The 8722-nt window shown below is 39.9% G+C and overlaps 1 long non-coding RNA gene across 1 annotated transcript; it reads left to right on the forward strand.

The window, feature by feature from the left end:
• The first annotated feature begins 4466 nt into the window (after positions 1–4466).
• On the forward strand, positions 4467–8221 carry LOC119503266. Its single transcript, XR_005210288.1, has 3 exons — positions 4467–4486; positions 5845–6019; positions 8073–8221. It is a non-coding gene; the product is annotated as an uncharacterized LOC119503266 (long non-coding RNA).
• Positions 8222–8722: the final 501 nt, after the last annotated feature.

The following is an 8722-nucleotide window of genomic DNA, read 5'->3' on the forward strand; positions in this document are numbered from 1 at the left end:
GATATTGAGTAGTGAGCGGAGATATGGAGGTTGGTTTTGCCAATGATAGTTTTAAAAATGAACTATGTGCTGCATCAGTGACTGACAGCTGATGAAGGGAGTCTCTGTAAACACTGATTCATGACTTCTGTTCTCTTCTTCTCTCATCAGATGGAAGCCGTGGTGATCTATGTCAGAGTGACTGATCAGAAAAGTGGATGTGTTGAGAGAATCAGCCGTGTCCTGATGATCCACAGAGGTTCACCACCTGGACCTGGATCATATTTTGTCTTTTTTTTGTTATTCATTCATATATTCTGAACCCAAAAAACCTCTACAGAATAGTTCAGTTTATGACAAAGTTACAGTAGATTAACACATTTAAATAGATCTTTCTGCTTTGCTTTGTGTTGCAGCTCCACCCTGTGGAACGATGGAGATTTGCTGTTTATTTCCACATATTTCTAAATATCAGGGGAAGTTAATAAAGTTACCCTATTAAAACCAAGCCCTCAGGAAGAGCGACGGGTTTTTCCCATTTTCGTAGCGGCCAAACGGCGGTACTACAACTTTCATGTCCGTCACGTGATGCCATTGGGCCCAAAAATACTTTTTCCCATAGATTTACATTGGGAAAGAGACGTCTGTAACTCAGCCGATATTTTTTTAAGGTGAATCAACTTCCCAGTATGAACACTCTAATAGTCCTTATTTAATAACGTAATATATTATGCACAGTCCCTACGTGCCTGAAATCCACGACCATTGTGCCTGTTCCAAAAAAAACCCACGATAACCTGTTTTAACGACTAACGACCAGTCGCTCTCACCACTGTCATCTCAAAGTGTTTTGAGCGAGTGGTCATCACCAACATCAAAAACTCTGTCCCAGCTGATCTAGACCAACACCAGTTTGCCTTTGGCAAACAGATCAACTGAGGACGCCATCTGTGTGGCTCCTCTCGCACCTGGATAAGCCAACACCTACGTCAGGATGCTTTTCGTTGACTACAGCTCGGCGTTTAATACCATCGTACCAAGCCAGCTGACCAACAAACTCCATACACCTGGAATAACTCCCCACATGTGCAACTGGTTACTGGACTTTCTCATTAACCGCCCCCAGTCTATCAGACTGGGAAATCACACATCCTCCACCCTCAACCTGAGCACTGGCGTGCCACAGGGCTGTGTGCTGAGCCCCTCCTCTATTCACTTTTCACCCACGACTGCCAACCCACCCACAAATCAAACACAATTGTTAAATTTGCGGATGATGCGACAATCATTGGGCTCATATAAAACAACAATGAGGCTGCGTACAGGTAGGTGGTTCAGAACCTGACAGCATGGTGTGACACCAACAACCTGGTCTTAAACACCAAAAAGACCAATGAAATCATTGTGGACTTTAGGACCACCAGAAAGACCACACACAGTGCAATAACTATTAAAGCAGAGGCTGTGGAGAGAGTCTCCAGCTTCAAGTTTCTGGGAGTCACCATCTCAGAGGACCTCTCCTGGGCTGACAACACGGACGTTATCACCACCGTTCATGTTCTGTTGTTCCTGCTGGAGCTGCTTTCTGCCAGCAGATGTCACCATTTCCTCTGTTTTACCTCAAAGGTGGTTTATCTGAATGGATGCAATGAACACTGAACTGATGATGTGAATGCTTTCTTTCTGACTGACTTGGTTTAATAAAGGTTAAGTGTCAGTTGTGATTGTATTTCCAAATCCAGGTTGCTGGAAACGGCACGTCCTTGCTCTTTTTTGTAAAACACAAGCAAAATGTTCACACCTTTTCTATGATACTGGAATTGTATATTGGAAGAAACATCAATATAAACAAATGTAACTCATATGATAATATAATACATTTTAAAGATTGTGCTTCACATTGTACTATTTGAGCAATAAGATGTGTCATTTCTGGTTACCATCTGTGTTTGGATTATGAAAAAGAGTTGCACAGTTGCAACTCAGGAAAATGGTTGAAATTATTTTTTTATTGTGCAACAGACAGAATAATTTTTCATCCAGATATTCAGAAGAATTTTATTTGTATAAGTCTGTAAAAGAAAAACAAAACGTTAAAAAAACCTCATTACAAATTACTTAACACTTACTTTATTAACATGATTTAAAGATAAAGCTGAGATCTCTCCATTCCTACACCACCATGTTCTTGTATGGTTGGCTTCGGCTATGTTACTAGATTAGGTTTGACACCCTTCATTCACCACACAACCACTCATCCATCTGCTGACAAACTGATAACACTGATTCACACACCTCATCACCTCACTATGGTTTTTGGGTTATTGTATGTTTAATAATAAACTTGTACACCTCTCTTGTCATGGCTCATTAGCCGGGTCATGACACTCATAAAGAAATCAAGTTAAAAAGCTGATCTGTGTGAGCATACACACATACACACAAACACGCAAACACACACACGCACACACACACACACACACACACACACACACACACACAAACACACACACACACACTGAAAACTGCTACTAACTCATTTATATGACTTATTCTTAGTTACCTCTGATCAATACCATGTTTTCGGTTTGTGTTTGTATATTCAAATTTCTACACAAATGTATTTGCCAACTAAAATTTAACAGACTTCATCAAATAAACTCTTCCTCTTAGTATCTGTGACAGCTGTCAGTCACCTAGAGAATATGTAATCTAATCTAAGAAAACTTGTTATAAATTTAAAGAAGTTGAAAATTTTAGTTTATTTTTGTATTTTGTTTCATTTTTGCAAAGACCGTGAATCGAAGCCTCACTGAAGAGAATGGAGCTGCGTTTTCTTTAATGTGTTTCAGTGCTAGCATGTTGAACCAGATCGGCATGATGTGCTATTATATCACACTTACAAAAACGTCAAACTGCCTTTGAATCGTTCCCCACTTAAGGGCGAAGCCAATCTTTAACTCCACTCTCCTTTTCCCATTCTTTGTTTCCAACTTTTTGCCATATTTTGCCCACTTAGTGCCTGACATTGTTAGATAAACTCCATCAACCCCATCAAGATTTGTCTCACAACAACAAAACACTGAGTGGTGGCGGTGGCGGTGAGTGACTGTCAGTGACTGTCAGCCATCTGTGTGTGAACAAACTGCCGGTATAAAGGAGAGAGACAGGAGCCCAAATAAGCAACTACACTCTAGAAACAAGCCCAAAAATACACTACCCACGACTACCAATATTAGTAAGGGACTTTTCAGGAAAACAAGCCCGAAGTCACTTATAATAAGCTGACTTGGCAACTCTGGCTCTGTTCCGTAAATGGAAACGCCGACTCAGCAGTTTGAAAAAGGTTGTGTCTAGAAGGGAGCCCGCAAATTTCGAAATCTGATTTGAGATCTGCAAAACTTGCACATACTCTTGCGAGACTCGCTGCCCAACAATATATCGGCCCAATTCCAATCCGGGGCTGCGGTCGAAAAGTCTTTTTCTTTTAGGAAGGTTCCTAACGGAGTGAAATGACCCGGAAGTAGCTCAGTAGCAGCCATGATAAGAGCTGTTTGAATCCTATAAATGCAGAGGAAAGGTGCTTCAATGCTTCCTTTAATATCTCCTTTAGCATAGGATACACTGGACCGTCCTTAGCAAAGGAAAGAAGGTAATGCCGCCCTACAATTCCTTGCGGCTGCAACTTTTAATCTCATCGTGCAGGTCTAATTCAAAGGATGGATGGCTCTCCTAGCTAGATTGACAATAAGGGGGTTTCTGAGCAGTTTACACAACAGAAGTGCTCGCAATCCAATCGCCGAAAAATGCAACTCAGGTTGATATCAAATCACAGCATGGCTTTTCTATGGTGTTCCTCAAGATCTTGGTGTCTTAATGTGGTATTTTGGAGGGATTATTGATCATTTTTATCAATTCTCCAGTGTTATAAAATGGTTAAATTTAGCACAAAATCTGAGTAACAAATGGTATCAACCCAAAAATTGCTGCAACAATTTATGAGATATAATAGAGCATGGGAATGATCATCATATACTTCTATCATAATGCTCTAAACCCTTATGCACTTTCACTATTTATTTTAATTATTTAATTAATTATTTTTTAATTATGATTTATGACCAGAACAACTTGACACACAGTGCTGAATTAATCTTCAGGTTCCCAGCTTTCAGATGATGTACACCACTTGTATAGGAAATCTACTGCTGACCTGCTATCTCCCCCTAAAGACCCCCTGCATCCCCCTAAAAAAAGACTAAATCTGGTCTACTGTGGGTCTCAGAAGGTTAATTCAGCCTGTTCAAGGCAAGAGAGATTCTTATGAACGCATCATGTTAAATGGCTGTGAACACACACACAGTCACAGATGAACTCAGCTGATTTCCTGTAAATGGAGAGGGAAGGAGCCACACTCACCATGTGATCCAGGCTCATGAGAACAGGGAAGGAACCTTGAAAGTTAAAGTGTTCAGTCAGTCAGCTCCAGACTGAAGGCTGAAGCAGGGTGAGTGTTAATCCAACATTTTATTATTTCACTGTCAAAGTCTCTGAGTCAGTTTTGTCCCTGTGGACTGTAGGGTAGGGAACTGTTAGAATGAACTCAACAGTTTGATTCATCTGTGAACACAAAGTCATGACTCGCTGAATAATACTCATTAAACCTGCCGTAACCCAAGAAAACAAGCAGAGATTCAAAGAGAACTGACCAGGTAGAGTTCTGGATGGTTTTATTGTACTCTTTGGTGTGTAAAGGTATTATGGGTATTCCATGTTAAATGATGATATGTATCTCTTAGATCATGATATTTATCTGAATCTATCATGATCTAACAGATAAATGATGATATGTATCTGTTAGATCATGATAGATCAGTGTTTGTGTTATTTAAACTGTTTCACTTGTTATTGTTTTATTTACAGTAGATGTGCATTACGATGTGTTATGTTAGTGTATTATGTATTTCAAGGAGAGGAAAACATGCACATTCTCAAAATTGTTTGTGGTGCTTGGAGTAGATACCCTCCAATATGTACTTTTTAAAAAAAATGACTTGCTCCCGCACACACTTTTCTCTGCTTTATTAGTCAACGTTTCGGTCATGATGATGATAACCCACTTTGGGCTCAATGATGAGTGTATGTCTGTAAAATATAGAACTTCTACTTAATTGTAATGATGATGGTTTGGCATTTTGATCTTGTTGTTTGAGTTACTGTTAGTAAATTGACCAAGCAATGTTTTTAAGGTGTAACTTTATATACTTATGATCATGTGCCCTGATAATTTATGGTAAGATTATTAGTGTTTTCCTTCAATAGTGATGTATGTTTGATGTTCTTTGTTTGACATGTATTTTTCTTCTCTTCTCTTACTGTTTTTTTTCATGGTGCAATGGATATGTGATGATGTCACTTCATCAACCAATAGGGATGGCAGACACTTCCAATCATCCAATCACATTGATTTGGTGGTGTTTAAAAGAACACTCACCACCATTTTATCTTCTTAATGTCCTGATGAAGGTCCTTGTTGACCAAAACATTGACTAATAAAGCAGAAAAAAATGTGTGTGCGGAGCAAGTCATTTTTTTGATAAAGTGTGTTATGTATTGTCACAATGTAAACTGTGTGGACCCCAGGAAGAATAGCTGCTGCTATGCAAACGCTAATGTGGATCTAAATAAACAAACAAACTGTATACTGTGTGTGTGTGTGTGTGTGTGTGTGTGTGTGTGTGTGTGCGCGCACGCGCGTGTGTGTGTGTTTGATAGAGAGAGAGGTTGTGTGTTACTTCCTGTTCTCTCAGTGTTGCCCGTGACTCTTGTACTAACTTGTTTCCTTTAAATCATCTGAACTCACAGTCAGTGTTCCTGTTTTTCCTCTCAGACTGACTTCAGATCAGAAGATGAGTGATTGTGTGGAGGAAGAGGAGGACAGAGCAGAGTCTCTAGTCTCTGGCTGTCTGTCTATGAAGAGTGATCAGTCTAAAGAATATCCTCCATTCTTCAGTAATGAACCTGGACCCTCAGAGTCAAAGTAAGAGAGCTGCTACCAACTCATTTATGACTAATTTTCACTTTCCTCTACCAATACTGTTTGCTGTTGATTTTGTGTTTCTATTTTAAAATTTCTACTAAAGTGTATTTGCTAACTGAAGTTGAACAAACTTTTCACAACACAAAGAGAACTAAAGCCCCCCCCCCCCTCCATCTAGTTTTACTTCCTGTTTTTTGGTTCATGCTGGCCCAATTCCAATCCGGTCCCTACACCCTCCCTCTCCATGGCGGAGTGAACTATGTTTGTAGTCACACTCACAGCTTAATGAAGCTCCTTTTTCTAAGGTGGAGGGTATCAATACAGCGGCGGAACGAACTTCCCTCTCTCTCCGGCAAAGAAAGAAATATCAGTATCAGAAATACTTTATTTTACACTAAATTATTGCACTGTTAAGTCAGTATTGCACAGTTGGAGATATAATAAATGATGGGGCTATTGCTCCAGATAGGGGTAAAAAAATAATATATATATATATTTTTTTACCCCTATCAGGAGCAATAGCCCCTGTGTATATATATATACAGTGTATATATATATATATATATATATATATATATACACACACACACACACACACACACACAAACACACAGACACACACACCGTTTTCTAGTCTAGACAAGAGTATATTTGATCCTAAATACAATCTACTTACTTTATGTTGTTGACGTCTGTATGACAATAAAGTAGAATAAATTAAATGTCTATCAGTTTGAGCAGTTTACAAGTTAATATTTGTACCAGTAGTCACACGGAACTTACATTGGATCACTAAAAGGCATTGCATGTCGTCAGTTAGGGCAGCTAGTTAAGTCGGCATCGATGCAGGTTCACTGTTGGAGGGTTTTATAACCCACTTCCACTCCCTGTGAATTGATTTGGAATGACACTTGATATGGCGGACCCTCCACGCGATCGCGCAAATGGAGTGGAAGTGTGTAGGGGGAGGGTGTAGGGGGTGGATTGGAATTGGGCTGCTCTTTCTCAAACAGAGAATGGGGATGTGGTTATTAGTCAGACGTCATTCATCACCATGGCAACCAAGTTGCATTGTTTTTCAAACCAGTTTAGATGAATTTACTATTTATCAGACCACAAATGAGACCAGAATTATCTCAACTCACCAAATCTCTCTAACTCTATCTCTTCTTCACCGTCTCCTCCTGGCGAGGCGGCCTTCTGGCTGCTGCTGCACCGAGGAGCTGCACCGCCGCACGCCGCCCACAGGACGAATAGACATGTTAACGAGGTCCGCCGTTTGAGAAACAGTTTCGGGATGTTTTGGAGGTTCACCATCCACCAGCACCGGCCGCTCTCTCCTCTGCTCCAGCACCGACACCGTACCGGGCTGCTCAGAGATTCGTTTATTTCTCTAACATGACTTTTCTCTGGTTTTCTCTCGGACTGAAAGTTGCGCTCCCAGTCGATCGGACCTGATAGAGGCCGGCAAACCTCCAAAACGGCATCGGCTGCTTTCCGTTAATTCCTCTCCAGCAGGAGGAGAAAGTAAAGAAGAGAGCGAGTGAGAGAGACAGTCAGTGTGTTGTGTTAATTCTGTCGGTGGGATTTTGTGTAATCCACTACGTTGATTGCAGCCGTTCTCGGAACTCACAAAAGCCATTGTGAAAATAAACAGACTAAACTAATGTTGAGGAAACTAAAAACTAAAATGAAAACCCTCATTTAGTTTAATTTTTAGCAAAAAAATTAAGTTATTTGTCAAAACAAAAAATTGGCAAAAAGTGTGGCTAATCAACTTAGTCAGGAAATGACTCAAATAAATATGAAATATTATAGAAATGCCAAATTACACTGGAAGGGGGCTTTAATTTGTGCTTTCTTCCTCTTTGTATCTGTGACAGCTGTCAGTCACCCAGAAAAGCTGTAATCTAAGAGGACTAATACAAACTTTTAAACCAAATTATTGACAGTAGCGGTAGTTTGTGTATTTAGAGCTACTGAAATGGCTTTGTCATCAGAGAATTTATCAAGGATTCATGTGATATGAATAAAATAATCTTGGGGTTTGCAGAGTTCAGTACAGACCGAGAGCAGAGTCTCCAGTACCCAGCTGTCTGTCTATGAAGAGTGACCAGTCCAAAGGAATACCTATATGCTTCAGTGATGAACCTGGACCCCCAGACACAAAGTAAGAGACTGTTTTTACTGTAATCTGACCTGGTGAACGATGATGCATTGAGGCTAAAAGATTTATATTCCTGATGCAGAACTATCTATTAGTGCAGATACTGTTTCAACCTAAGATGGATCTTAGTCTGCGTTTTATAGCCACAATCTACTGATTGTATTTCTGTAACAAAACACCTGAGAACTTCCATTTCACAATTTACACGTCAAGAAAATCTTTATAATTTTGCCTGAACGTTGAAGTCGCTGTAAAGATTTACAACTATTCAAAATCTGGAAGAATGTGCTTCAAATGTGTAATTAATTGTCTCATATTTGTCCTCAAAATATTTTGTTGGTTTGACTTTTCCTAAAATCAGCTGTTATGACAGCTTTTTTGAAGTGGGGTTGTATGTATACTCCCGTGTTCTGGGTGGTAAAATTACTGCTTTTGTGAATAGAATCTGATGGCTTTGAAGAGAGCGATATAACGGCTTCAGTTCCCCGTCAGAGAGGGCTGTCTGACGGCGAGGTAAAGCCACTGTGGACGGGAGT

Source organism: Sebastes umbrosus, chromosome 2 (genome assembly GCF_015220745.1).
Source record: "Sebastes umbrosus isolate fSebUmb1 chromosome 2, fSebUmb1.pri, whole genome shotgun sequence".
In the NCBI taxonomy this organism is placed as follows: Eukaryota; Metazoa; Chordata; class Actinopteri; order Perciformes; family Sebastidae; genus Sebastes; species Sebastes umbrosus.